Here is an 8984-nt window from a genome sequence, read left to right as displayed (position 1 = left end):
TTCTTCAGTATGATGAGCAGAAAGAAAAAAAAAAATGAAGAAAAATGAACAGGGCTTAAGGGACTTGTGAGACATCAGGTAGATAAACATGTGCACGATGGGAGTCCCAGAAGGAGAAGAAAGGAAGAAGCAGAAAGATTTTTTGAAGGAAAAACCTTAGGACAAAACTCCCCTAATATGATAAAAGATACAAACTTTTACAAATCCAACAATCTTAACAAACCCCAAGTAAGAGAAACACAAAGATGCCCATGCCAACATACATTATAATCAAATGTTCAAGGTCAGTAGAGAGAATCCTGAAAGCAGTGAGAAGCAACACATCACATATAAGGAATCTTTTATAGCTCTCCCCTCACCTCATTTTATGTTACTGATGTCCCAAATACTGTGTGCTAATTAGCAAAGATTTATAGTTATTTCACACATTTGTCTTTATTATTTTATTTTTTTAAAGATTTTATTTATTCATTTGACAGACAAAGATCACAAGTAGGCAGAGAGGCAGGCAGAGTGAGAGGAGGAAGCAGGCTCCCTGCCGAGCAGAGAGCCCGATGTGGGGTTCGATCCCAGGACCCTGGGACCATGACCTGAGCCGAAGAAAGAGGCTTCAACCCACTGAGCCACCCAGGCACCCCTGTCTTTATTATTTAAAAAAAATTTTTATTTATTTGAGTGAGCCAGCGTGAGTGGGGGGAGGGGCAGAGGGAGAGACTCTTTAAGCAGCTTTTGCTGAGCCACCCAGGTGCCCCTCGTGCATTTGTCTTTTGCATCTTGTAGAAAATGAAAAGTGAAGTTACAAACCAAGATAGCAATAATACTAACTTTCATGTTTGTCCATGAATTCATATATTCACACTGTTTCAAGTTACTGTAGAGCATCCTTTCATTTCATACTGAGGCACTCCCCTTAGCATTTCTTGTAAGCCAGGTCTGGTGGTAATGAACTCTCAGCTTTTGTTTATCCGGAATGTGTTAATTTCTGCCTCCTCTTTTTTAAATACTTTTTTTTTTTAAGTGGGCTCCACGCCCAGCATGTGGCCTAACATGGGACTTGAACTCACAACCCTGAAATCAAGACCTGAGCTGAGATCAAGAGCTAGACACTTAACTGACCGAGCCACCCAGGGGCCCCAAAATGTATTTCTCAGAGGGAGCTTCTCTCCCCCTGCCTTTCCGCCACTCATCGTGCACTCTCTTTCTCAAATAGATAACACTAAAAAAAAATAATAAAAGACAAATGTGTGAAATAATTATAAATCTTTGTTAATCAGCACACAGTATATAAAGATGTCATTTGTGACATCAATAACGTAAAATGCAGAGGAAGAGCTATAAAGGAATCCAGTCTTTGTATGCAACTGAAGTTAAGTGGGTATCAATTAAAATAGATTGTTATGACTTTAAGATGTTTGATGTAAGTCTCATTGTAACCACAAAGAATATATCTATAGAATATACACAAAAGGACATGAGAAGGGAATCAAAACATGTCACTACAAAAAAAAAAAAAATCAAACATAAAAGAAGGCGGTAATGGAAGAAATAAGAGACAAAAATTCTATAAAGCATATAGAAAACAAGTAACATAATGGTAAAATTAAGGTTTCTTTAACAGTAGTTTCTTTTTTAAAATATAGATTATTTATTTATTTATTTATTTACAGGGACAGAGAGATCGCACAAGGGGGAGGAGGGGCAGAGGGAGAAGGAGAGAGAGAATCCGAAGCAGACTCCCTGCTGAGTCTAGAGCCTGCCCTGGGGCTTGATCTCAGGATCCTAAGATCATGACCTGAGCTGAAATCAAGAGTTGGATGCTCAACAGACTGAACCGTCCAGGCGCCCCCTTGGCAGTAAGTATTTTAAAAATGTAATTGGATTAAACGCCCCCACGAAAAAGACATACATTGGCAGAATGGATAAAAAAAAAAAACAAAACAGAATCCAAGGACTGTCTCTAAAGAGATTCCCTTTATATCCAAAGACACACTTAGGTGGAAAGTGAAAGGTTGGGAAAAGATATTCTGAGCGAATAGTCAAGGGAGCAGTGGTGGCTATACTAATATCAAAAGTAGACTTTAAGTCAAAAACTGTCATAAGAGACAAAGAAGGGCATTATATATCCATCAAAGGGTCAATACACAAGAAGATATCATCATAATTATACACCTACATGCACAAGACAATGGAGCACCAAAATACATGAAGCAAATACTGACAGAACTGTAGGGAGAAAGAGACAGCTCTACAATAATACTAGGAGACTTCACTATCCCAGTTTCAAGACTGGACAAACAGGAGAGCACTAAGGAAACTGCCTTGATCCATTTGGGCTGATGTAATAGAACACCATAGACCGGAGGGCTTATGAACAAAAGAAATTTATGTCTCACAACTGTAAAGCTGAAAGCCCAAGATCAAGGTTCTGACAGATATGGTGTGTGGTGCAAGCCCACTTCCCGATTCATAGATGGTCATCTTCTCACCATGTGGTTACATGGTAGAAAGAGAAGGGGTTCTTTTTGGTTTTTGGTTCTTTCTGGGTTCTCTTTCATAAGGATACTAATCCCATTCATGAAGGCTCCAACCTCATGACCTAATCACCACCCCAAAGGCCCCACACCTCCTAATACCATCACATTGGGATTAGGAATTCAACATATAAATTTGAGGGTGACATAAACACTCATTCCATTGCAGAAACAGAGGACTTAAACAACACTGTGGACCAACAGGACCTAACAGACATATAAAGAATACTCCACCCAACAATAACAGAATATACATTTTTCTAAGTACACATGTAACATTCTCCAGGAAAGATCATCTGTCAGGCCACAAAACAATTTTTAATCAATTTAAAAGACTAAAATTATACAAAATATTTTTCCTTGTTGTAGTGGAATGGAATGAAACCAATGGCAGAGGAAAATTGGAAGATTTACAAATATGTATAAATTAAACAATGTGCTCAAATAATCAAATGGGTCAAGAAAGAAATCACAAGGGAAATTAGACAATATGTTAAGATAAATGAAAATGAAAACATACTGAAAATTGAGACATAGTGAGAGTAGCCAAGAGGGAAATATTTAGCTGTGAATGCTTCTGTTAAAAAAGAAGATTTCAAATCAACAACCTAAATTCACACCTTAGGGAACTAGATAAAGAAGAAAAAACTAATTTAAATCTATTAGGTGGAAAGAAATGATAAAAATTGGAGCCAAGATAAAATAGAGTATAGAAAAATAATAGAGAAAATCAAGTGAAACCAAGAGTTGGTTCTTGGAAAAGATTAACAAACGTGACAAACCTTTAGCTAGTATGATGAAGAAAAAAATGAGTGAAGACACAAATAACTAAAATCAGAAATGGAAGTGGGGATATTTATACTAATTTTATAGAAATAAGGATTATAAAAGAGTTTGAGGAACTGTGGTATGGCCAATACAACAGATACCCTGGATGGAATGGGCAAATTCATAGAAACGTACAGCCTACCAAGACTAAAGCTGGAGGAAATATAAAATCTGAATAGGCTTCTAACTAGTAAGGGGATGGAATCAGTAATCAAAAACCTTTCAACAAAGAAAAGTCCAGACAAAATAGTCTTTAAGGTAATAAGCACCACTGGAGATAAGTGGGATATTTCACAGTGAGAAAGTTCAACTTACCAGCAGGAGAATGCAATTGGAAACTGGTTTTTATCTTATAACATACTATAAAAGATGCAGATCAAAAATTTTCAGAACTACAAGAAAGAATTTATCTATAGTCATAGAAATTTTAAGTACCTCTGGGCATCTAATGAAACAAGCAATGAATCTGTTATAACAATTGTTACAAAATCAACTGCTGGGGCACCTGGGTGGCTCAGCGGGTTAAGCCTCTGCCTTCGGCTCAGGTCATGATACCAGGGTCCGGGGATTGAGCCCCGCATCGGGCTCTCTGCTCAGCAGGGAGCCTGCTTCCCTCTCACTCTCTCTGCCTGCCTCTTTGCCTACTTGTGATCTCTGTCAAATAAATAAATAAAATCTTTAAAAAAAAATCAACTGCTAACAAAAAGTAAGAATATAGGAAGATTGAACAACACAATTAACAAAACTGATCTAATTGCTTATATACTAAATTGAACTCAACAACTGTTGTATACATATTTCTAAGCACTCAGAAAAATCATCTCAAGTTTATCATGTGCTTAGCCATAAAGCAAGGCTCAATAATTTCCAAAAGACGGAAATCCTATGACGTGTTCTCTGACCACAGTTTGACTAGAAATTGATTTAAATATCCCTTAAAAATCTCCATACATTTAGAAATTAAGAAGTAGTCTCCTCCTCCTCTTTCTCCTTCTTCTTCAAACTATTTTCAAGTTCAATTAGCCAACATATAGTACATCATTGGTTTTTGATGTAGTGTTCAATGGTTCATTAGTTGTGTATAACATAACACATAGGTCAAAGAAGAAAGCACAAGGATTATAGACTGCATATTTGTGTCCCACCAAAATTCGTATGTTGAAATCCTAACCCCCAAAAGAATGGTATTAGGTGGGGCCTTTAGGAGGTTTGGAAGGTAAAATTTAAGTGAGGTCTTGGGGATGGGGACCAGATGATAGGATTAATATGTTTACAAGAGGAGGAGACTAGAGCTTCCTCTCTGTCAGTTGACAGAGAAGGAACCTATCGAAAGCCAGGAAGCAGGTCCTCACCTGCTAGAGCTGTGATCTCTGACTTCTCAGCCTCCAGAGCTGTGAGAAATAAATGCTTGTTGTTTAGGCCACTCAGTGGGTATTTGTGTTATAACAGCTTGTAGTGAGTAAGACAACAAAGGAAATGTGAACTGAGTGAAAATAAAAATACAACTTAACAAATGTTGTGGGACTTAGTAAAGGAGTGCTTAGTGGAAAATTTATAGCATTGAATGCCTGTATTAGCCAAAAGAGTAAGATATAAAATCAGTAGTCTAGGGGCACCTGGGTGGCTCAGTGGGTTAAAGCCTCTGCCTTTGGCTCAGGTCATGATCCCAGGGTCCTGGGATTGAGCCCCACATCAGGCTCTCTGTTCAGCAGGGAGCCTGCTTCCCTTCCTCTCTCTCTGCCTGCCTCTCTGCCTACTTGTGATCTCCATCTGTCAAATAAATAAATAAAATCTTTAAAAAAAAAGATGTAAAATCAATAGTCTAAGCTTCCACTTTAGGAAACTAGTAAAAGAAGTGCAAATCAAATCCAAACTAAGCAAAAGGAAAAAAAAAAAAAAAAACAAACCCAGAAATCAATGAAATTGAAAACAGAGAATCAATAGAGAAAATCAATAATTTCAAAAGCTCTCTAGCTAGGCTATCTAAATAGAAAAGAAAAGAAAAACAAATTACAATGATCAGAAGTGAAAGAGAGGACATCACTATGGACTCCAATAACATCAGAAGGATAATAAATGTAACAAACAACCCTATGGCCAGATAGTGATGACCCAGATGAAATGGAACAATTCAGTGAGATGTAATTTGCTAAAACTCATGTAGGAAGAAATAGACAATCTGAATCATCCTACATCTGAAGAAGGTACTGACTCAATCATTAATAACCTTTCAAAACAGAAAACACCAAGCCCAGAATTCACTAGTTAACTCTACCAAACATCTAAGGAAGAAATTATATATAATTGTCTACAATCTCTTCCAGAAGATAGAAGCAGGAATACTACCTGACTCTATGAGGTCAGGATTACCCTAATCCCAAAACTAAACAATGAGATTACCAGACAAGTTACAGAACAATATTGCTCATGAACATAAATGCAAAAATCCTCAAAAAAAATTATAAATTGAATCCAACAATGTGTAAAAAGAGTTATGTACCATGACCATTAAGGCTTTATTCCAGGTAGGCAGGACTGTTCCAACTTTCAAAAATGAATTAAGGTAATCCACCCTACCAGTAGGCCAGAAAAATTAGGAAATATTTAAAACTTAATGATAACGAAAATGCTATATATCAGAATTATGACACACAACTAAGGCTGTATTTAGAAGCAGATATGTAGTTCTAATGGTATTTTTTTAAAAAAGAGGAAAGTTAGAAAAATAGTAGTAAATTATATCCAGTAAGAGCAGAAGGAAGGAAGCAAGAAGGATAAAAGTAGAAAATAATAAACAAGAAAAAACAGAATGGAGAGATTTGAGAAAACTGTTCTTTCAGAAGACCAACAGAATTTGTGAGACTAATAAAGGAAAAAATACATGGCAAAAGTAACCAGTATCTAATAAAAATGAGGTCACTGCAGACCCTGCAGCTCTGACAAAGATAATAGGACATTGTAAACAACTTCAGACTAATGCATTTGAACATTTATATGGGGTGAGCAAATTCATAGAAAAATACACCTTACTAAAACTGATACAAGAAGAAATAGGGATATTTGAATAGTGCTATAATTAAGAAATAAATCTATAATTTAACACTTCCCATATAGAAAATTCTAGGTTAAATGGCTTTGTTGGAAAACAATCGGCAAAGGAGTTAAAAATGCCAATATATAAGATTTTCCAGAAATCAAAAAAAGATAAAGCCTTTCACTTAATCTTATGAGACCCATAAGAAAAAAACAGACCAAAAAGAAAAAAAAGAAAGAAAAAAGAAAAAAAAGATCAACTCAATAGAAAAAAGACCCAGACTCTTCCTGAAAGAGATTATCAATTTGCCAATAAACATGCAGAGACTCAGCTTCCTTGTCATTAAGGAAATGGAAATTAATCCAAAATAAGATACCAGTACAGAACCATCAGAATGGCTAAAATTTAAAAAGCTCACAGTACCAGGTCAATTTTGTTTGTTTTAGATTTTATTTGTTAGAGAGAGAGAGCACCTGACCAGCAGGGAGGGGAAAAGGGAGAGGGATGGATAAGCAGACTCCCCGCTGAGCAGGAATTCCCCCCCCCACCCCCACCCCCGCCCTGGGCTGGCTCCCAGCTGGGCTCAATCTCCAAACCCTGGGATCATGACCTGAGCGGAAGGCAGACGCTTCACTGACTGAGCCACCCAGGCACCCTCACAGTACCTGGTTTTGATGAAGATTTGGAACAACTAACTCTCGTATGCTGCTGTCAGGAATGTGAATTGGTACACAGACACTAGGATCTGTTAGGTAGTATCACCTAACGGTGCACCATCCAATGTCATAGTTCATAGCCACATTGGTTATTGAACACTTGAAAAGTGGGTAGTGCAAATTTCTATAAATGTAAAATACACATTGAACTTTGAAATTTCTTTCTTTTTTTTTAAAGATTGTATTTATTTATTTGACAGACAGAGATCACACATATGCAGAGAGGCAGGCAGAGAGAGAGGTGGAAGCAGGCTCCCGCCTGAGCAGAGAGCCCGATGCGGGGCTCCATTCCAGGACCCTGGGATCACGACCCCAGCCGAAGGCAGAGGCTTTAACCCACTGAGCCACCCAGGTGCCCCTGGACTTTGAAATTTCAATATGTAAAAAAGAATGTAAAATATCTGATTCAGAATTTTCATATTGATGACATGTTGAAATGATAATATTTTGAATGTACCGGGTTAATAAAATGCAAGCTTGAGGCACCTGGGTGACTCAGTGGCTTAAGTGTCTGACTCTCGATCTTGACTCAGGTCATGATCTCAGGGTTATGGGATTGAGCCCCATGAGGGGCTCTGCGCTGAGTGGGGAGTCGGCTTGGAAATTCTCTCCTTCTCCTCTGCTCCTCCCCACTGCTTGCACTCTTTGTCTTTCTCTAAAAATAAATAGACAGACACATAAATATTTTTTAAAATGCATGCTCATATCAATTTCACTCTTTAAAAAACTTTTTAATGTGTCTACTAGAAAATTTTAAATTACATATGATGACTAGTACTATATTTCTAGGACAGTGCTGATCTAAAGCTAAGATCCTTTAATTTTATTCTGCGTATATTCCCAACAGAAATATATATGTATGTACAGTAAAAGTTAAGCACAAGAATGTTTATAGCAGCATTATGCACGGTAACTAAAAACTGTAAATAGCCCAAATGCCCTTCAACAGGGGAATAGATAAATAAATGGTGGTATGATTACAATATGAAATACTAAATTTAGCAACAAAAATCAGTGAACTACAGCTATATGAAACAACATGGATAACTCTCACAGTATTAAATATTTAAGTGATCTCATATGAGTCCACTTATATAAAGTTTAAAAGTGGGAAAATAAGCTACAATATTAGAAGTCAGAATCCTAGTTTGGGGAGAGTAAGGGCAGTAGTGACTAGGAGGGAGGCTTTGGGAGACTGGCAATATTCAGTGACTCGGTAGGGTGATGTCACCTGGGTTTTTGCTTTGTGATAATTCATTGGGCTGTACACTTGGGTACATTTGTATGTGTAGTAATCTGTGTCTATGTTAGTAAGGCTTACATCAATTAGTTGCAAATGATTTTAATAAATGCAAGGCCTCCTTGAAAATTGAGATCCATAATGTAAATTGCAGAAAAGCAAATTAAGAGTTGTTTTTTTTTTTTTTTTTAAGACCATATATTCTGCCCAGTAAGGAAATCCGGACAGTTTCTAAATCGTTCTAAGTATGACTCTCCAGTTTAAAATAAAAATATCTCTGCCCTTTGCTTGGTCAGTAAGCTTGGCATGACAGTCCATTTCCTGACAGATATGTCAGTAATGCTGACAAAAATAAAATATAGAACCTCAGAATTGCAGACTTTAGAGTGACAATGAAACCTAACATTTTTTTGAGTTGTGATTTCTTTGTGAATCTGATGGAACCTCTGGCACTTCCTCTTGAAAATGCACGTATGTGTAATATAGGTCTCTACATCATATTTTACACATGATTTCGATTGGCTCATGATTTCATTGGTAGTTTGTCCAGTCCAGGTTATTAGGTAGATAAAGCAGAAAGAGGTTCCAGTGACATGGCTGGTTAGTGGAAAAACCACGTCCCATATTGCAGACTC

The sequence above is a fragment of the Enhydra lutris genome, unplaced genomic scaffold (genome assembly GCF_002288905.1).
Source record: "Enhydra lutris kenyoni isolate GAN:26980312 unplaced genomic scaffold, ASM228890v2 scaffoldscaffold34, whole genome shotgun sequence".
NCBI lineage: Eukaryota > Metazoa > Chordata > Mammalia > Carnivora > Mustelidae > Enhydra > Enhydra lutris.
This window is presented reverse-complemented; position numbering follows the sequence as displayed.